This window comes from Manis pentadactyla, chromosome 1 (assembly GCF_030020395.1).
Source record: "Manis pentadactyla isolate mManPen7 chromosome 1, mManPen7.hap1, whole genome shotgun sequence".
Taxonomy (NCBI): domain Eukaryota; kingdom Metazoa; phylum Chordata; class Mammalia; order Pholidota; family Manidae; genus Manis; species Manis pentadactyla.
The window spans coordinates 225976336-225998996 of NC_080019.1; the positions used below are offsets into that span (position 1 = coordinate 225976336).

Sequence of the window (22661 nt, forward strand, 5' to 3'; positions counted from 1 at the left end):
CAGTGTTTTTTGCAGAGACATTAGGTAGGTGGTTTCCTTTGGCTTCCAGAGAGTCATATTTAGAACACCCAGAGACTTTAACAATAGCTAGAAATGCTGGCAGAAGTAAAATATCTAATAAATTTTGGACATAAGGACCACTTTTAATTTTGTCCCTGCTGGAAGTAGGGAAACCTTGTTTCCATCACATTCCAAAATATGGGTTATTCCAAAAGCATTTAACTATCAGTATAGGTATTTGCAGTTTTGCCTTTAGCTAGAATACATACTCAAGTACAAGCATGAGATTTTATATCATCTTGTTTTTACATATATCCATGAGATGGGGGCAATTGTATTAAACTGGGCTGTTGGGCTGAAGTGCCCAGGGGTAAGGATGCAGCCTTAATGAGTTCAAAAGCGGTTAATACTACATATTCTGCACAATATTTACCATTTTCATTTTCAAGTAAGAGCCATCAGCTAAACCATGAAAAATCAACCTTTGTCAAGAGGGTTTCTTGTAAGTCATCATGAGGGATTAATAGGTGATCCATCAAAGTCTGAGATTCATTGGGGGGTGTTAGCTGTGGAAGAAGAAAGAAGGGTAGTAAAGTTGAGACTGTTACGATGAATGAGAGTGATATGAGGGACAGTTAGCAAGAAAATATTTCTTAACAAGTAAGATAGGTTGCAGAAAGGTATTGAGTGTGGTGTGAGTTTAAGAGAAATTCAAAAGCATGAAGTAGAAAGATGGTCAAAGAGGATCTGTGACCTTTACAAGAAGGGCAGTAGCAGAGATAGTCCTAAGGCATGAGGCTAACCTCAGACCATAGGATCAAACTGTTAGCTGTATTAATCTAGAGGTCAGTGATAGCCTCCATGTTTTTAGGTAAACATCCTGAGGGCATATCCTTTTTTTTTTACATACAAAAAAAAAGAGTAGGTGGCAGTTTGGATGTCTAAGGACCAGTGGTTTTATTAAGTTTTCTTTTAAGATTTTAAGTGCCAAATTCATGTTGGTTCTCTCAGATAATAGGGTCAGATTTCATGGTTTTTAATAAGACATATAGAGGCTGGGCCATTAAGGAGAAATTTGGAATCCAATTGCAACAATAGCCAGCTAGCTCAGGAAAACCCCATGATTGACATTTGCTTTTAGTTTTGGGGAAGCTCAAGATGTGGCTAAGCCTATGAGGATCTAGGTTTAACTCTTGTTCTGAGATTAAATGACTTAAATGTTGGACATGAGTTAAAACAAATTGCCATTTTTCCTTTGAGACCTTGTATTCCTTAGTGGCTAAGAGTTTTAACAGGTGAATACTATCTTCTTGTGAAGCAGCTTGGGAGGGTTAATAAAGAAATAAATCATTTACATATCATAGTAAGGTGAACCCTCTAGAAAAATCTATGTCATCTAGGTCAGCTTTTAAGATTTGTGAAAAGTAAGAAGGACTTTCAGTAAAACCTTAAGGTATTAGCATCCAGGTGTATTGTTGTCCTTCCCAGGTAAAGGCAAAAAGCTATTGGCTGGCCTTGTTAACTGGAATACTAAAGAATGCACTGCATAAAGTGATTATGGCAAAAAAAATTGCTTTTGGTAGGGATGGACGCTAATGTATGGGGATCAGAAACAACAAAATGGCAAGGAATAACAATATTATTCATTGCTCAGAGATCTTGGACAAATCAATATCCTAGACCATTAGTTTTCTTACAAGTAAAATGTTTGTATTACAAGGACTGGTACAGGGATAATAAGTCCCTGTACTGCATAATCTTCTACAATAAATCTTATCCCTATAAAGCTTCTTTGTTTATAGGGCATTAATTTTAGGGAGAGGTTTTGAATGATCAGTTTGGGTCTTCATGGGGGAGTATTATGAATTCTGCCTATGTCCATATGGAGGATTTTGCCCACGAATGTAAATCTAATAACAGGGATGAGTCTGAAATTTGAGCTTTGCTGGTTTGTAAAGTACATGTGAAAGAAAAAGGGTCTGGGTTTTCTTGGGGATTAGATTCCAAGGATTTAAGTTCAGGGGATTCAAATTCAAGAGTCATTTGTTCCTTTCAAGAGAAAGAAATAACAACATGATACTTTTCTAGGAAATCTCATCCTAATAATTGGACAAGAGCCAGTTCACTGAGGAGAAATGTAACATTATCTTGCAAAGGTCCCAAGCAAAATGGTATAGGTTTAGAAATAGGGACACATTGTGGTTTACTTCAGACCCCCACTATTTGAATAAATATATTACTCTATTACTCCAACGAAGGAACTATTCAATTGTAGTGGACATGAGCACTAATAGAGAAGCTCCTGTGTCAGTTAATATTGTGAAGAATTCTTCCCTACACCGGAGAATAGTTTCTCCCAGCCTATGTAGTGATAAAATGAGAAACAGTCCCTTTGTTTCCTCGGAGCCCCATCACTGGGATGTCTGACACTTGGTGCCTAGGAAGCTGTAATTGTCTAGACCTTTTTAGTTTGTAGCAGTCCTTTTTCCAATGTCAGGTTTTTTTTGTTGTTTTTTGGTGCTTTTTTGTTTTTATTTTTATAATAATGGCAGAGGATGGTAGGGAAAGTTTGCTTGGGAGTTCTGTTGAAATTGGAGAGTTAACGTTTCAGTTGCCCTTCTTTTGGAATCATCTCCTCAGGTGTGGGCTAAGTGATTAGCTGGATTGACAAGATCGGGGTGGACATTGGTTCCCATTCTATGCAGTTTCTCTTAACTAAACAGATCTCTATTTAAACCATTTATAAACATTGAATTAAAGGCCACTATGGTAGATTCAGTGTCTATAGGGAATGCAGAATTTTCTTTTAAAACAATTTGGAGCCTGCCATAGTAAACATGAACAGATTCAGCAGACTTTTGGGTGCATGCCTGAATTTTATTCCAGTCTGCTGGTTTAGGGAAAGTCCTCAGAATGGCCAGATAAAACCTTTTGGCTATGACACAAGCTAGGTCATATGAAAGAGCTGGTTTGATGGTTGACTTACTTGGAATTCTAAAGATTGTTTGGGGCTTTCCCAATTAGCAGTTTTCTTCCAATGCTGAGCTTGACCTTCTCCAATAAGCATGGGAACAAACTGATAAAGATTGGAAAAGCCAAGTTGATAAGTTTGAATTACAATATTGAATTCTTCAGCAAACCTATGAGAATCCTCATTTAACTTGGGAAAATATTTTACTGTGACTCCAAATTCAGTTTTGGTCCATGGGACATAAGAAATTAATGGTTTAGCAGGATCCTTGGAAGGACTTTAAAAGGGAGACTTTAATAGGCTCAGCTGGTAGGTTTAAGCATTAGAGAAGAAAGGGAGTTCAGATAAAGGAAGGATCAGAGGAGGGTTAAAGTGGATATAGAGGAGGCGGAGCATTGGGGTTGGAGAAACCTCAGCTGGGGCTGCGGAGGAAGAGGCCTCAAATGCTTTTTTATACCCTTTCAGTTGTTTATTTTCCTCAGTTAACTTAGAAATAGCCCTTTATAAAGAGGCCACTTAGAATCCCGCATACATTTAGAAGCCTCTAGGTGCCAATTAAAATAGCTATCCCATTCAGATTGTTCAGTTTTATTACCATCATCTTCTAATTTAGTCTGGAAAAGAACAAGTTTCAGGAGATCACAAGTTCCCCATAATGGCCATTGAAGTTCTAAAGTATCATTAGTAAGGTTGGTCTATTTATTCAAAAAACATGCAGTAGAAGATACCATAATTTTTTGACTTAAAACTGTCTGGTGTCCCTGAAGGGGGGGCCACCCTCAAAGTATTTGGGTGATGGGATCCTGTATGTCTGGTTTCCTAAGAGCAAAATAAAATTTTCTAAATAGCCCGACGGGTGCGCTTTCAAGGCTGGGGGCTGTGTTTTGTTTACAGTGTACCATTTGTGGGATACTGTTTTTTTGCTGGTGTACAGCCTTTGCCCTCGCTGTTTGACTCATAACCAAGTGTCCCTTGTTGCATGAAAATTGCCTTGCAGTTGGCAGGCAACCTAATGTCAGTCTGGCCTGTGACCAATTTATCCTCATGGGAGTCTTTTGCTTTGGGGATTTAAGTCCCTCAAAAGGAGGTGGCAGGTGCTCTTGTGGAGTTTATTTGCTCAACCCATGCCCACTGATATTTTATATTATTTGTTTATTTGCTCTCAAGGATTTCAAAGGAATTATACCAAAATTTTACTGTGCTTTCAATAAGAAAACAAACAAGTACTCACCAAAAAGGACAAAGCCTCTAAACAAATTCCAAATAAAGGCAGAATTCTCCACCAAAGGGAGAGAGCTCAGAATCTGAGAGGAGCGTCACCGAGCAGAAAGTAGGTGGTGACTCATGGATGCTATGACCACAGGAACTCCCAGTCGGGATCTCACTGAATTGAGAGGGCCATTGTCCATTGGGGGTCATGTCCTTCAGATCCCCCTTAGGATGCCAAGGAATATTGACCTAAATAAAGAGATAAACTGAAACAAGCTCAAAATTTTTAAGAAGATTGGTTTATTTGTGAATAACAGAGGAATTGCACTTTGGGACATGCAAACTACACAGAAGTCTGTTGAGGATTTGGCTGTATTTTGGGGGCAGGGAATGTAAAGAGGGGAGAGTTAGCATAGTTAAAATCAAAAACAAATGGAGACCAACTTTGAAAATTTCCTGAGTAGACAAAACCAGTCCACTCACACCAACAAAGGTCAGTTCTACTTATTTTATGAAACCAACCCCACTGGAGTCATTTATTTTTCATGCCTCTGGAAACCATATCAAAACTTCCCAAAGTAAATATGAGGCAATCCCTGACCAATTCCTTATCATTGAAGAAAATTCCAATATTACAGTTTTCTGTAAATTGGGCATTCATGCGAAATCAATTTCTCAGTCCTTAAGTTTTGTTTTCCCGAATGCACTTGCATGAGATTTTTCCATTTTCCATCCTCCATCTTAGATTGAAATTCTTTTACGTTGTAAAAGGATAATGTCTTATCTCCCAAGAATAATGATCGACCCCTTAGCTTAAAGAAGATTATAGGAAAGGTTAAAGAAAGTACTTCTTGGGGCAGGAATATTTAAAGCACTTAGTGTTATATTCTATACTCACACTAAGTTTGATTATTACCTACGGGTTCACATCGGTAGGAATTGGGACAAAGAGCCTATGCAGGTAATTCACAAAAGAAGAAAGTATAAATTAAGTCTGAATATATGATTATCTTTAAGTTCCATGTCTTTAGTAATCTGAGTTATATTAAGTGTATTAGCAAACAATAAAAGTATTTTTGAAAGAAAGATAACATTGGTAATGATAGTGCATCACAAATGTTATGCATCAGGTATTCTTATAACTTACTGTTAGAATGATTTATTATTGCAAGCTTTCTGTAATCTATTAACTGGCAGCAAAATACCTTTATATTGGACAAACCTTTTAATCTAGCAGCTCTACCTCTAGGAATTTGTTATAAGTAAATATTCAGGGATGATATGAGAATATTTACTCCAAAAATATTCATTGCAGCATTTTATATGACAGTGAAAAATTGGAAAATATTTTAATTTCCAATGATAGATTAATTGATCAGATTTTGATTGAACCATATGAAAGAATACACTTCAACCAATAAAATAGTTGTTGAAGAAGAAGGGTTTCCACATGGGAAAATGTTCAATAGATACTGTTAAGTGGAAAATCAAGTTATGAAACAGAGTATGAGGGCACAATCCAATTTTTATAGAGAAAGTACTGAATGGGTGAAAAAATCCTAACTGTGGGTACTTTGAGGGGTATCATCATGGTTGAGTTTTATATGTTTCAAATTTTTCTGCCTTAAGCATATAGGTATTTTGTAACTAGAAACAACAAAAATCTCAAGAAACTCTCAAAAGGATAAGAAGGAAATTATCTTCTGCATTGTTTTCTAGACTTCAACCACTAATACACCACCTTCATGATGGTTGCTATTTCCCAGTTGTACCAGTATGATTATTTATTTAATATTTCTAATTAAACCAACTCCTAGTTCACTCTTTAAGCCCATCTTTATCTTTAGAAGTAATATATGTGGAATTACAGTTTTAATGTACTAGGTTTTTAAAAAATAATGTGCATTAAAGTGAAAAATAAGCATGAAATAGATGCTTTCCATCAGTTGATCCTCTGAAAGCCTTTCACACCATTGGTGATGTGGGCAGCATAGCTGGGGCTACCAGTGCCCTGACTTACTGAGGTTGGTGGGATGGAGCTCTCTGATGCCATCCCCGAAAATAGCCCCAGACTGACCATCACCTGAAGTCTGCATTTCTCATGCCCTGCAATCAGGTTTCAGAAATAGATTCTGTCACTTGCTTTCTCATAGAGTTCAGCTCTGCAGAACTCTATCAACTCGCAGGAGCAATAATACAGAAGTGAAAATCACATGGCTTTTCTTCATACCCTGCCCTACTTAAATTGTTTCTTCTTTTATTTTGTATTATCTGGACCTCTCCTTATGAAACAAAGCAATTCCTCAGTGCTTCCAAAGTCAGAAACATGTGCAATGATTTCTTCATATGCATATCACATCCCTGGGGAAGCTGTGATCTGCTTTCTGGTGCTGCTTTATGAAGGTTCCTGCAATCTCTTCATGAGGTTCTGCAAGTAACTGCAGTTTTCATCTCAAATGAGAAATGGCATTTATCAGAGTGTATCAATTCCATAGCAGTTGTCTGTTGTAACATGAACTGTGTCTGTCAAGACTTTGTTTTGAAAAAAGTAGAGTTATCAAATGTCTCCTGTTTGTGCATGGTATTTTTCAAGTCTATTGTGTTTATTTGAGGATGAATAGTTCTATCTCATAGAAGAGCTTGCTCATTATCAACATAATAACTAATGCAAAATAATTGTTTTTATTTTCCTGCACTCTTAGGAAGAAGCAGTCAATTATGTAGCTATTTGAGTTGAATTCTAAACATGACTCAAAAAAAGGGTAATGTCATTAAGAAGAGGTTGCATTATCAGAGAAATAAGACCAAGAACTGCTTTCTGTCTTCATAAAATGCAAAGCTGGTGATGGTGATGATGTAGTATTTAAGAAGTTTAAAAACTGCAAACACCCCTTCTCCCCTTTTCCTTTAATGGCTTCCAAATCCGGGATGAATTTTGATGCCCAGTTATACCAAGTATCTGCTATATCCTTTCACACTGCTTAACCATATCGTATGAGTTATCCTGAATTGTCTCATTTTAATACATGTGGACATTTTCCCTGGAAAAACACCTCTAAGGTGTGTTTTAGAAGGAGAAAAATCTACACATTCATATATTTTTAATACAATTTTTAAATGCAAATCAACTCTTAGGGAAGCAACCCAGCTAATTTCCAAGGGAATATGAATAAGAGCTAAGGAAGTTAGTTGCTTCCTCATGTTTCAATTCTGCTTTTTGACAATGGCATTTCTGATAGTGCTGTTACTATTCTCACCCATAGCTCCTGCAAACATTAGCAGTATGACTCTAACCTTCTCCTCAGCCATCATATTTGTACCTAATGGGCACACACTCCAACTAATAGATGATAACAACATTCTCTTCATGTATCTTCTCTGGATGTCTAGAGATTTTTCATATAATCTGAAAGAGTTGACTAAAAACATATAGACTATAATTTCCCTATGTTTAAACACCTTTGCATTTCCAATACTGAATTCCCCAGCATTATGGAACCACTGACTTTCTTAACATTCCGTTTCCTTTCCTCTAACACATCATTAGTATGACCTTTGATGATGTGGTTGTCTTATTACGTACTATCTTCCTTGAACTTGATTAGCTCTTGGCAGCTTTTCAAACAGTTTATTAGACTCTGCAGTAAAACCTCAAATAATCAGGCTTTCACCTGTGATACAGATTACTAGGTTGTAACCATACCTCATTATGGAGTCTTTAATCTCTATGTAAGTATATAGCTTTTTTCTAATCCAGAAATTTGTAGTAATTCTGTTGGCTGAGAATTTGATTCTTGAGCCAGACTCTATGTCTTAATCATTCTCTTTGGCATTCCAACACCTATACAGTTCTTTGTATGTAATGGTCTGTCAGTAGATAACTACTGAAATGTTTTAACATCTAAGGAAGGATGGCAATGAAAGGTCTAGTGTTAATCACTTTTATTTAGCAACATACTTTCATTATTCATTTGTTCATTCATTCATTCCACAGATATTTTAGGTACCTACTATGTATTAGGCACAGCTGTCAGATGCTGGAGATAAAGCCTTTACTACTTTGCCATAGAATGGCCCTTGATCTGGCTTCTGACCATCCTTCTCTTTGCTCACTACAATGCACCTCCCAATAACTTTATAAGTTTTGTCCTTCTGAGAGTATTATATTTGTTTTCCTTATTTGGCTGTGTAACATATTAGCACAAACGTAGCAGCTTAACAGAATACTCATTTATTATCTCAGTTTTTGTTGGTCAGGTGTCCAGGCACAACTTAGCTGGTTTCTTTGTTCAGGGACTCAGAGGCTGGAATTATGCTTCTGATCGGACTATGTTCTCATCTGTAAGCTCACCAGAGAGGGGTATGTTTCCTAAGCACCCTCGTGTTATTGGCACAGTTCATATCCTTGCAGCTGTAGAATTCTTCAAAGCCAGTGAGAGAGAGTAAAAGTCTCTGGTGTTTCAAGTCTCCAATTTCTAGAGCCTCTTTTGAAAGATTGCCTGATTGAGGCAGGTCCACCCAGGATAATCACCCTTTTCTGTTAAGGTCAACTGATTAAGGACCTTAATTCCAACTGCAAAATCTCTTTGCCCTTGTCATGTACTACCAATGAGAAGCAAGGCACAGTTCTACCCACACTCAAGGGTGGTGACCCATTGAGCGTCATCCTAGAGTTGCTGGCACAAGTGTTCTTTCCCCATTGTGTGTTATCCATATGGGGGGGGCTCCTTCAAGTATCAGTTTAAATGTAACCTTTTTAGAGAAGATCTGCCTCATCATTCTGCCTAATACAGTCTTCTCCTTGGTTTTTTGTTTGTTTTTTAGCAGTACCCTGTTTACTACCTTCATAAAACTTCATACATTTTGAAATTACCGCACATACTCATTCATTCTCTTATCGTCTATCTCCCCTTCCAGAATATCTTTATAAGAACGAGAACCATGTCTGTTGCATTCACAACTACATGGCCAACACTTAGTACAAAGCTTGGCACAAAATAGATATTCAACTAAATATTGACTGAATCAGTAAATGCAGAGGCTAAGGCATTTATGGCCTCCTGGGGTTTTAATACCTACATTTCACAAAGGTGTGTGTTTGGTTGTGTTTTTCTGGTTAGGTAAAGTGCAGCCATGCAGCAAGCATGTCAGTCTGAGACCTGAATCCACCTAAAATAGGTACTCCTCTTTTAGAGTGTAGATTTCCCCTCAGGGCTTACAGTATGTCTCCAGCCATAAACTTTCCCTCTCTGGCCACACTTAACCTGTATTTTCCATCACAGGTTTGAAGGAAGAGGAACAGAAATTAAATCTTGTCTTTCCAGTCATTAGATATTTGACAAACTTTTTGTTTTCAGTGGCTTTGCTTGCCAGATATCCTTTAATTTCAGCATTCTTAGGATGTGGAAGGATATGTATACCACATGAACATGTTCTAGTCTCTTCATAGGAGCAAAATTAGAGGGCATTAAAGATGTGGTGGGCACAGGGCCAGATAGCAATATTTAATTACCAGAACAACAATCCTCTAATGACCCCATCATGACTTTTCATGATGGGGTCATTATGAAATTCTTACTTCTCCATCAATTCTTTCTAGAACATATGGCCAGATATTTCTATTGGAAGGTTGCTTGCTGTTATTGAGAGACTGACTGCAGAGGAAAGTTGAAATTGACCGGCAGTGGGTAACCTGCATCTGGGGAATAGGGAACTGGGTATGAAAGCAGCCTTCAAAATTGCTATAGGCATTTTAACAATCTCTTCCCTTTGTTGCCAAAATGGAATCATAAACATGTTATTTTATTCGAAGTTCTTTCCTAAGCATTAAACTACGGAGTTGTAATCAGAGGTATTAAAGAGGTGCACTTTCACAGAAAGATATACAAAAATATTACTTTCTACTTTTGTCACCTTTTACCAAATGATGGAAGCTATTAGAAACCATGTAACACAGCTTTGCAAATGGATTTTACAAACCTTCTAACCTATTTCATCAGCCCTGATTCCCCATGGTAATGATTTGAATTTACTTTTTTCCTTCTTGCTTCTTCACTGACTCACACCTACAGTTAGCAGGAACATGGGTAATGGAGTATAGTGTGCTGATTTAATTTTGTTGTTAACCATTTTTGCTTTAACCCTTTCTAAAAATATACATAAAATATCTTAGTTCTTTTTCTTGCCTAGCTAGTGAATGTTTCTCTGTTTCTTTCATGGTGGACTTTTAGTCAGGAGAGGCCTCATGATCTGTGCTCTGATCTTCAGTTTAAGCACTGATAATGTCTACCAAATATGAAGCATTTATTTTGTGCAAGGCACTAAGCCTAGTACTGTACATATATTATCATATTTAATCCTCATAATAATCCTGTAAGCTAGATATTTTTACCCACATTTTAATAAGGGACCTAAAAGAGAGAGAGAGAGAGAAGTTAAGCAATTTTTCCAAAGTCAAACAGCCTGTCAGCAGCAAAACCAGGATTTGAATTCAAGGTTGTATTACTCCAAAATAAGCTTATCATCTCAATTGCTGAGAATAATATCCTGCCTATACTCTAGGAAGATAGGTATGTGTGTGTTTTACTAAATCTTTAGGAGTTCTCTTTATTCAGCTTGCTCCTTTATCCCCACTAAAATGTTTTGGAGGAAAAGGTCAGTGGAGGACTCAATTCTGTATGTTGGCTCATTATGATTTCAATGGGTGTGTCTTTCTTCAATGGAAACCAGTTAGGCTTATGTTTGCTTCACGAACTTAGGTTCTACCATATCAATATAAGTGTTTCTTGACTTAATTTTTGAAAACCTACTTCAAACCCCACAGTGTTCAGAGGATGGCTAAGGACAGGAAATGCTTGTCTCTCTGGTCTTGTCTGTGCTAATCTGTCAGTGAGCCAGCTGGATGACTTGAAAAAGTGAGCATCTTCCCAGAGGGGCCCAGTGACCCCAGAACTAAAACAAAGCTGCTCTTTGGAAAAAGAACACCCTCAAAAAATGAGGAATTAAACTAGGGGAGGTAATATTTTCAGCTTTGTGGGCCCTACAGCCTGTGTCGCCACTACTGAAGCCTGTCCCTCCAGTGGAAGCAGCCATAGAGAGTGTGTAAAGGGATGGCATGGCTGTCTGCGTTCTAGGAAAGCTTCATTTACGAAATCAGGCGACTGGCAAATTTGACCCAAGGGCTGCAGTTTGTTAACTCCTGAGTTAAATAATATATCACATCATAACAGAAATAATTCTCTACTTTCCAAAGAGTTGTCCTATGGATATAAATTGTTACCTTTTCAACCCAAAAGGTTTTAACATAAAACTAAGCCCCTCCATTCCATGAGCAGTGGGAAGTGCTGGGTGTTAACATTGTTGGAAGTGAAGACAGCCATGATATATAACACAGAAGCCAACTGTCTGCTGTCAGATTCTTAATATACTAGACTTCTTACAGTCTTTTAAATTTTATTTTTATTGGTTGTTTTTATAAGATAAAAAGAACATTTAAAAAAGAGGAAATTTGACATTGAACTTACCTTAACCACAGTAAAATGGACAAGTTATTTAACTTCCCTAGGCATCAGTGTGCATGTCTGTAAAATGGGAATAATAAGAGAAAGTGCTCTACTGCATTTATCGTGAGGCCAAGATAAGGTAATGAATAAATCACTTAGCGCATTGCTTGTTATATCCACATTTAAAAGATAAACTATTCTCATTTATTTTTATTGCCACTTGAGCCAAGACTTGTTCCCAAATTAGGGGCATTTCCTTTGTCAATAGGCTTTAGCAGACTTGACTAGAAGAAGACTTGAATATGTACAAGAATATTTATAGCAGCTTCATTACCACTAGCCAAAAATTGGAAACAACACTAATATCCAACAACTGAAAAATGGATAAATAAACTATGGTAGGTTCATACAGTATAATACTCAAGCAGTTAATGAAGAGCAACACTGGTACTTTCAACAAAAAAGATGAATCTCACAGACATTATATTCTGTGATAGAATACATGCCAACTCAAAGAGTGTGTATTCTAAGAAATTGAAGATCAGGAAAAACTAATCTATGATGATCAAAATTAGAATAGCGACTCCATCAGCAAAGGAGGAGGGGAAACTGAGTAGGTATTGATTTGAATGTATTCAAATGCTAGAAATGTTCTATGTCTGTTATGTCTGAAGTGGGAGCCCCTAGCATCATTAAATAAAATTTAAAATTCAGTTTCTCAATCACACTACCTCCATGTGAAGTGCTGAATAGCCACACATGTCTTATGGCTGTTGAAATGGACAGTACAGGCAGAACATTTCCGCCATCACTTGAAGTTCTTTTGCACAGCACTCTTCTCTATCCTGAGCTGGGTTGTGTTTACTTGGTGTGCATATATAAAAATTAATGAAACTGTGCCTTAAAATTTGCATTTTACAATATGTATGCCTCATAAGTATGCTTCAAAATAAATGTTATGCCTCATAAAACAGGAGGAAAGTGTAAGAAAGGAAAGAGGGAAAAAAATGTCTTATAAATATAGGCTTTTCAAATTTGAATTTTGAATGTGGTTATGTGATATGAACTAAGGAGAAAAAAGCACAAGAGCTCTGTACAAAAATAAGAAAAGCCCTTTAAAGTGGAGATCATTTCTCATTAACTTTAATTAGGCTCCTTCTAGGTTTGTAGGTTTAGCAAATTATCAAACCAAAAATAAAACCCTTAGGCTTGTCTCTGAGGCAGGTTTCCTCAAACTGTGAAGCATTTATGGATGCTCTTCTGGCATCACTGCCTGTGTTACATTTCTATGTAACTAATCTATGTTGCTAATTATATTCCATCACGAGGCATGGTTTCAATCATTTTTTGTCCAACTCCAGCATCTTTGTGTAGAGATGCATGACCTCCAACCATGTGCAAGTGCATACACACTAATGAGATAGATTAAAGTGGTCTGATTTGTGTTTCATTAAAATTAATTGGAAGTATAACTTTAATCTTTGTCACTGAAACCTATTTAACCCATTACCTATCTTACATTTGTATTAAAGAATGCATTTCAACATATATTTGGTTTTAGATGATCAAGAAGCATAGGGAGAAGTAATCTGAGAATTGTAATCATAACAGTCATACCCTGCGGGTAAGCACCTGCCCTCCATCATGTTAGCACACAGCAGAATAAATCAGTAGAGTTGTGTGACCTCGGGCAATTTCTTACCTTCTCTGAGTCTCAGCTTTCTCACTCACTACCTTCCCTGACTCTACCAGGAAGAGTTGTTGTCTGCCTCCTATTTGTTCCCACTACAAGACTTTGAGACAACCAAAACAGCAGAGGCACAGCTGTTCTATAATTTAGTACCGTGAACATCATCTCCCTCTGTGAGACTATGAGTATCTGGGGACCATGAAGTGCATCTTTGGTTTCTTAGCACCTAAGCCAGTGCCTGGCCTGCAGGATACATCAAAAAAAAATTTTTTTTTGTTGTTGAATGAATGAGTGAGTGAATGAATGAATGAATTCTATATTATCTATTGCTATGCAGCACATTGCCCGAAAACTTGGTGGCTTAGAACAGCACACATTTATTATTTTATAATCCCTGAGTGTCAGGAAGCTGGCCTGGGGTAGCTGGTTCCTCTGTTCCAGGGTCCCTCACAGGTTACAGCAAAGGCATTGGCTGGAAGCACAGTCCTGCCAAGTAGCGGTGGATCCTGTTCCACCCTTACTCGGTGGTTGTCAGGAGTCACCTCCTTGCAGGCTGTGGGAGAAGGGAGCGCTTGGACTTCAGGTTCTTGCCACATGGGGCTTTCCAATGTGGCAGCTTGTACCAGCAGAAGAGAGCATACTAGGAAGACAAGAGTCATAATCATGTATAACCTAATCACAGAAGTGACATGCCATGGCTTTTGCTGTGTTTGGTCTGTTAGAACCAAGTCACTAGGTCCAGGTCTTATTCTAGGCAGAGATGACACAGGGGTATCAATGCCAAGGGAGGGATCACTGCAGATTCTGTCAGAAGCTGCCTACCACAAATGCCTACTTCACAGATTCGAGGAAGTTCAGAACAAGAAAATGTCTGTGAAAGATAGACCGTACTTGCTGTTCACTCTTCCTGGATTGTTCTTTCCCCTTGAGTGCCCTCCCCCCACACCCTTCTGGTCTTTCATGTTTCAGCTTAAATGCCACTGCTCTCAAGGGGCCTTCACTGACTATTAAAGCATGATCCTTGAGCCATTCTTTTTAACCAAGCACCCTATTTATTTCATTTCAAGCACAAATAACCACCCATAATTATTTTATTTGCTTGTCAGTCTCCCCTTCTAGGCAGTAAGCTCCATAAGGCCAGGAACCCAGATGATTCTCTCCTCTCTCACCAGTGCCTCACACATGGTGGGATTAATGCATATGTGTGAAGTGGCTGCACTGCTATATTCCATTGTCATTATTCACTTTATAAGGTTAATGCCAGTGGGAGTCATTGAACTGATAATAGTTTTCAGAGGTTTAGAATCAGAGCAGAGCTGAGGTTTGAGTGTTATCCCAACAAAGCAAGTCATCTTTGCGGGGCCAGTTATTAATAAGCTACAATGACAGACTTGGATTACCTATGTTTGGGAGGTAAGCCAATATTGGGGCAGTATCACCAAATGATAGTGACATTTGTGTTTGGTTTTTCCCAACTCCCTTCCTTGCTCTCTCCTCCCAACTTCATACCTCTAAAGCAGCCAGCAGCCTTACTCTGCACCATCCCTCTCGGCTCTGCTCCCCGCCCCAGCATTAAGGGCTGCATTCTCCAGTGCCAGAATAGCCAATGTTTATTGAGTAATCACTACATGCCAGGCATTGTACTAAAATTTTTACATATGTTCTTCCCAATTCTTACTACAACTTGTGCACAGGAGTACACAAGTAAGTTAAAATTTAAAACTCAAGGCAGTTAGACTTTGAAGGCCAAGGTAATTCCACCATGAGTGTATTCACCACATACTTACCAAACCCTCTTCCTGCCCCAACTATATAAATAAAACTAAATATTTAGGAGTGAGCAGAAAGTCTGGGTTCTGATCTTGGTTATGTCACTAACCATGGCAACTTAGACTCATCATTTTTAAAGTTGTGCAATAAACAAATATGATAGTAAATTTCTTTGAAGGAGGCCTATTAGAATTCCAATTCAGACCCTGCCCATAGGTATCAGGCTGTCAGAAACCTGAATCCAGAATAGACATCTCATACCTATGTCAAATTCCTCCTGCCTTCCAAGCCTTCAAACTGAAATGTTCAATGAGCCAAAATATGGAGTTTTCTATAATTTTGCAAGAAGACATCAGGAAAATGTGTAACTCGGTGGCAAAAGTGGCAGCTTACAATGGAAGAGCAGAAGAAGGCCTCTTCAGGAGATAGATGGCTTGTTTCTCCTGCAGTGTCTAGACTTCAGGTCTGGCCCCCAAGGTACCCTTTGCAAGGGTGCTCTGCAGAGTATTTGTGCAGAATGTTTATTGGTCCTAACATAGCTCAGTGTCCCAGATGTCCAAACGCAGTGAGAAATGAGCACGGTCCCTGAGGTATGCACAGGTGTAATGGGCACATTCTTTAGTGGTAGGGAGTAGGATCTTGGGGGAGGAAGTTTAAGAGAATGAGAAGGATGAGAGGCTGAGGGAAGTTCAGTACTGGGTGGAGCACTACTGACATTTTCAGCTCCGTCACTCATTCCTGTAGAGATCGCCTGTGTTTTGCATGGTGTTTAGCAGCATCTCTGACCTCTACTCACTCGATGCCAGTAGCACACACCCCCCCTCCATTTGCAACAACCGAAACGACCCCCCATTTCTAAATGTCCCTGGTGTGAGCTGTCAGGGAATCACCACCAGCTGAAAACCACGATGGTCAGGAAGGCTCAGTACGTTACAGCAACAACCCAACATCTCAGTGGCTCAGATAATCAGGAGTTTGTTTCTGGCCTGTGCGCATGGCCATCATGGGGTGAAGGCTTGTAGGCTTCACTGTTATTCAGAGACCCCAGCTGATGAAGCTGCCAGCACATCCAGTGTTATGAGTTGCCACTGCAGAGGGAGTGGAGTGCTGTGGTGAGTCTGGAACCAGCAATTAAGTGCTTCATCCCAGAAGTTACATCACTTGCTCTCACAACCCATTGGTCAGAAAGAGACTCACCCAAGCACAGAGAGACAGGAAGTGTAGTCTCTCCGCGGGACCAGCAGAAAAGTAGAACTGTTTGGCAAGTGGCATTAATGACCACCACAGGTGCAAAGGAGGTCCCCCTTCCTGTTGACACAGCATGAGAAAGCATTAAAGGCAGGATATACAAGGATACAAAGTACTTCCAGAAAACAAGAGTAGCACTGATGTGATAGTAACTACACTTTGGATAGTGCTTATTATGCATCAGATAATTAAATTCTCTGACATGAGAATAATTCTGAGACATGGTTCTCTCAACCATAAGGAAGGTGCCTCTATTCTTTCCATTTTACAAGTATTGAAACTGAAATACAGAATGCTTAAGGAACTTGCCTAGAGTCACATAGCTAGTAAGTAGCAGGACTGAGATTTCATACAAGGCCTCTTTGACCTTAAAGACAATATTTAAACCTCACTTCATTAATCAATTTAGCTATTGTACCAATCACCTCCTCTCACTGTTGAGTTGAATGAGCAAGGCATCTCTCCTGTAACCTGCTTGGCACCTTTGTGGTTTAAATTAGAGGTGTGATTGAGAAGTGTTTGCAAATTTGTTCCATCCTTCCATTCCCTGACATTTAAAAAAAATGAATCCCGCCATTCCAAGAGCATTTGGAAGAGTGCCTAAGTCACTCCAATATGTGGTATAGAATGAGAATACTCTGAGGGATAGAGTAGAATGTTCCCAGACATTCAGGGACAGCACTCAACTCCACCTTAATTTGGGCCTTGAGCAGTGACTTCACATTGCTAAACCTCAATTTCCCCACCTGCAAAAAAAAACAGTAAAATGTGCTGTATTGGCCTTGCAGGGCTATTTATGTAATCCAAGGGCATAATGTATAAATGGCCATTTATAAAGCTCCTACCCAAAAATCAGGTAGTGAACTGAGCAACATGAATACTTTAGGAGCTGTGACCACTCCTCTTTAAGCAGGCCCAGGTACACCTAGTGTTTCTAGATCCCAGATGCCAAGGTCAGGGGGTTAATTAAAAAAGCAAGCAGTAATAGAAATAACTGACATTGATGCTAGGGATTATTATAGATATGCATTAATATCATTGTAGAGATGAAAAAACTGAAGCTAGGAGAAGTTAGCTAAAGTCACAGATCAGGTTTTTGGAGGGATTCCAGATTTGATTCCAAATTTCAAGCATTTATCCACATTGGTTGGTGTTTGAAATTGCTTAGCACTTTAAACGTGCACACTTCTGTTTCTAGTGCCTTCCCTGCCCCCAAGTCAAGCTTACAATATTTATTTCAAAAAGGGGAATAAAAGATTTATTTCACTTTATTGTCCCTTTGGGTCAAGGGGTTTCCCAAGAATTGTTAATTCATCATGTCTGAACACAGTCAAGCTTTCCCAAGCAGCCTTCAGAATGAGATACCTTAGCCATTCAGTCAAGTCATGATCACTGAGAAAACCTCTTTATTTAGATATGAAGTGACACTGTATCCAGTCCCCTTAACTCAAATTTCAGTTTTTAAATGCCGCATGGGAGGGAGCTGTTACAGATGTCTCATAATAATTATTGTTAAGGCATGAAGACGGAGTAGGGAAAGAGAAAAAGCTGAGATGTGGCTCTTAGTATCTTCCAAAGAATTTAAATGAATTTATTTAAAGAAAATGTGAGATGAGTGTTAGATTTAAGAAAGACTTCCCTAATTAAGTTGGAAACAGATTGTTAAAGGTAATAAGGAACATGTAACATCTCCCTGCCTACTGGAGTCTGAGAAGAGACAAATCCATGCCAGATGGGATAGCCAGTGTTGAAAAGGAACATGGGCTTTGCAGACCCTTCTGGATTTGAATTGCAGCTTGTCATTTTCTAGCTGTGTGACCTTGAGCAGTGACTTCACATTGCTAAGCCTCAATTTCCCCACCTGCAAAAAAAAAACAGTAAAATGTGCTGTATTGGCCTTGCAAGGCTATTTATGTAATCAAAGGGCAGAATGTATAAATGATTTATAAATTGATAAGAGCTCTGGAAGCACAGGGTGAACCCAAATTGAGTCAATACCATTTCTTAAAACCCACCCTGCTCCAGGAACAAGACCAGCAGTCAGAAGGCCCTCATCTTAGTTTCACTCCAGGTATAAGCATACTCAGTATTAGGGGGCAGGGGGAGCTTCATCAGGATTTCCATTTTCTGTATCCTGTTTCCACCAGATGAATCACAGCCTCCCAGGACTGAAATAATAATGTTCTCCTCTACATGAATGTTAGTCCTGTCCCTCAAGATAATGGTTATAAAAGGCCTCCATGGTGTTTTCATTCAAAGTTATATTGGTGGTATTGGTTACAAAATGTTTTTCCAGTGGGAAAAGTGTAGAAAGCCCCATATCTCTACAGGTGCCACTTTAACAGGGCATTGGCCACTTGCCAAGACAGCTGTTGAGAACGACAATGTCTCTTTTGTTGAACAGACTACATGTTTTAGAGTCTGTGACTATTGCTATGGAGACCACTGTGAAATCAGAGAAAAATTACTATTGAACTTTTAAAATAAACATTTCTGCCCAGATTGCCCACCAACTGAAACTGTTCTAATGGATTAGTTCTGCCTGTTTTGAACTTCCCATTAGTGAAAATATAAAATATATTTTGTGTGTATGTGTATGTACACATACACACAAAATATATTTATAGTTTAAATGTTACATATTAATATCCTTATATTTAATGTAGTTATAATATATATAAGTATATATATTATATATACACCCTCTTATGTCTGCCATCTTTTCCTCAACTTCACATCTATGGGACGTATTTTTATCATGGCAGGTAACGGTAGTTCATTCTCATTCATTGCTGTGTAGTATTCCAATATGTGAACATATCAGAATTTATGCATTCTACTGTTGATGAACATTTGGGTTGTTTGCAGTTTGGAGCTACAATGAATAAAGCTGTTTTGAACACACTTACACATACTATTTGATGGATGTTAGCACTCCTTTCTTTTTTTTGGCAGATATCCAGGAGTGGAATTCTAGATTATGAGACAGATATAAAAATATATATGTTTATCTTCAGCAGACATAGCCAAATGATTTTCCAAAGTCGTTTTACCAGTAAACACTACTACCAGCAATGTAAGAGAATCTGAGTGTTTCACATTTTAATTTAATTCTGCAATAATTCCACATATCTCTCCCAAATAACTACCAATACCAGATAGAAACATGAATAGAGAAAGAACTTGACTCTCTTATGGATGGCTTTTCTGATCTTACCATACCATGAAGAAACAAAAATAATTTTTTTTGTTTTAGGGTTTGTTGGTCGGTTGGTTGATTGATTGGTTGGAAAAATATAAAGGAAACGAAAGGGTTACTTACATCAAGTCAATTATTGTTTTTACTTTACTTTGCCGGAATCCTGTATTATTTATTGTTAGCCATTGATCAATATACTTAATGGATCACTTGAAGATATGGTACATCTCCTGCATAACTAGAAACTGAGCAATCTTGATTTTTTTTTTAATTATTTTTTCTTAGTCTATGAAGTCCTCAGATCTGGTAACTTCTGAGTTAGACATCACAGTGCCCAGGTGAGCACCGAGGAGTTCTTAGGGAAAGGAGGAGAAAGGCTTCAGAGAGAGTGAGGTAAGCCAGCAGGCGTGGATGGGAAAAAATCAAGGAGGAGCGAGTGAAGGAGAGTGGTGTCCCAAGGGTCTGTGGTTTCCCCTCCTGGGAATATAGCAGGGGCAGCAAGTGTTGAGCTGAAGTTCTGCTGCAGGGCCTCCACGTCTGTTTGTCTTTAAGCATCCTGTCTGATCACACACGTATATCAAGGTTAAGTGCATGCAGGGAAACAGTTGGCTCCCATCTCAGGGAGCCAGAAAGTCATACACACACTCCTTGGACACAGCAGGACTCAAATGAAGCCACACAAACTATGATACCCTCTACCCATGACTTCCTCCACCCTGTCTGGCACACACAGCCCCCAGGAGAAGGCTCTCCACAGCACCCCAGTGAATTCTGCCTCTCTGAGACAATGGCTACCACAGTACCCCTTAGGTAGAGCCTGCAGAGGCAAGAAAGGGTGCTGCCAGGCCAGAGAGCTGCCCAGCTCCAAGCAGCAGTCTTCTCACATTTTAAGTAGCATATGCAAATTAAATTAGCAAGGGTTCCACTTCATCTCCTGAGCAGCTCAGCCACACTCTCCAAAATTCCCAAGCCAAACTGACCCAGTTTGAAATTAAAATCAGGTTTATTTTTAGAGGGATATATTTTCCTGTTGCCTCAGTCTCAGTGGTTGCTTTTTCTGTTTGGCTTGATAAACATCCAAGTGCATTATTCCCAGACCCAGTGAGTCCTGCTGACAGCCACTTGCTGGATAAAGGCATAATAGTCTCTAGCTTGTGTATATTCATATGGCAGAGGATAGCCCCACACCCTGTGCCTGTGTTGTCAAAGGGGGCTATATACACTGTGTCCCTTTTCCTCCTCCTGTCTGTCAATCTTAAAGCTGGTATCAGGGTACCGTCAACTGGAAAAAGCTTAGAATTTAAGGTGATTTAAAGCCTGGTTACACTTAGGTTCAGCAGAATCTACTGGCATTCATTGGAGACCTATAATATCTTCTCGATAAAAATCCAGTCAATATGAATTGCCTCTTTGTAACCACATCCACAAATGGTCATCATCCCAGCTGAAGGCTCTGTACTTTCCCTTTGTAGCAATTTCCACAAGAAATTATTCACAGGAATGTGTGGTTAACATCTGGCTCTTTTCTCAAAACTGTAAGCTCCCTGAAGGACCCAGCCAGCTGTGACTTGCCCATCACATTCCCAGGACCTAGTCCTAAAATAAGTCCTCAGTAAATGAGTGAAATCAGATGCCAGATTAATGTTCATCAGCTGAGAGCAATTTTGACACCTATCCCCCAGACATTTTCAATGTCTGGAGACATTTTTGGTTCAACTGGCAGTCGGGGAGGGAGGGTGCTACTGGAATCTGAAAGAGGCTAAAGGCCATAATGCTGCTAAACATCCCACAGGGCACAGGACAGAGCCCACAAAAAATCGCCCAGTCCAAATGTCATTAGTGCTGAGGTTGAGAAGCCAGTGCTGGATAAATCCATTTGTGTGTGGTTATGCCTAAGCTGGGTAGACCGGCTCTCCCAGTGATTCACATAATACGCGTTTTGGAGTAATGCAGAATCAGGCTTCTCCTCTCCCAAACAAGCTGAACCTGCACAACCTGCTTGACCTCCCTGAGTCTAATTTCTGCATTTTTAAAGTGAGAATAAAAATATTACCTCTCTTATACCATTCTTACAATATAGACATGAGATAATTCCTCTAAAGCTTAGAGAACATGGTAACTTTTCAATGAGTATTTATTATTATTGTTCTTGTTACTTTTTTATCAAGGAAGTTTGGATTCAGCTCTTATATCCGTTAGCAAAAGCTACATCGTGTTGTAGTAACAAACTGCCCCAAATCTCAATGGCTTAAAAAACAAGGGCTTATTTCTCTTTCATGTGTTGTTTCATCCACCATAGGTTGACAGTGGAGTTCTATTTATAATAATTACTCAATGATCCAGGCTGATGGTGCAGCCCACATTTCAAATGATTTTCTCACTGTGCTAGAGCAAGAGAAAGCCCTGGTGGGTCTTTTACCAGCAAATAAAGGTTCTAGCTGGAAGGGACACACAGCATATGTGCTCACAACTCATTGCCCAGAACTAGTCATATAAACCTACCCAATCCCAAAAGTTATAGGAAGTTGCCCCCTAGGTAGGGAGCCAGAAATGCTTTACTAACAGGACAAATAACCACCACAGACCTTTAGCATAAAGGTGGGATGAATATCTTTTGGTTATGGCTGCCTTTAGGATGTGTATTTTCCAGGAATGCCTTACCTTTATAAATTACTCAATTAGTTATATTCAGCAAATACTTGCTGAAGATGAAAACAGAGAACATCCCTGCACCCATGTACTTTACATACCTTTAGGGGAGAACAAAATCAACTTAAAAATCTCACCAGTGGGTTTATAGTTATATAGATATTGAGGTAAACACTCTGAAGGAAAGATGGCTTTGTGGGGGAATCTGATATAGATTAGGGGACCAGGTTAGCTTGTCTTAACTGATATTTCACATGTGAAGGATGTGTAGGCATTCACCAGTTTACATATGGAGGGAGTGAGGAAAATTTAGGATAGACAGAGCAGCATATACAAATGTTCTGGGCCAGGGGAGGGACTAAAAGTATGAGGGTTTGAAAGCAGGTCTGTGTGGCTAGAACAGGGGAAAGAGGAGGCATGGTG

General features: G+C 39.0%; 1 protein-coding gene across 17 annotated transcripts in view; it reads left to right on the forward strand.

Annotated features, from left to right (window-relative positions):
• The window catches only part of CADPS (calcium dependent secretion activator), a 427320-nt gene that overhangs the window by 115243 nt on the left and 289416 nt on the right, over positions 1-22661 (forward strand). The window lies entirely within an intron of this gene.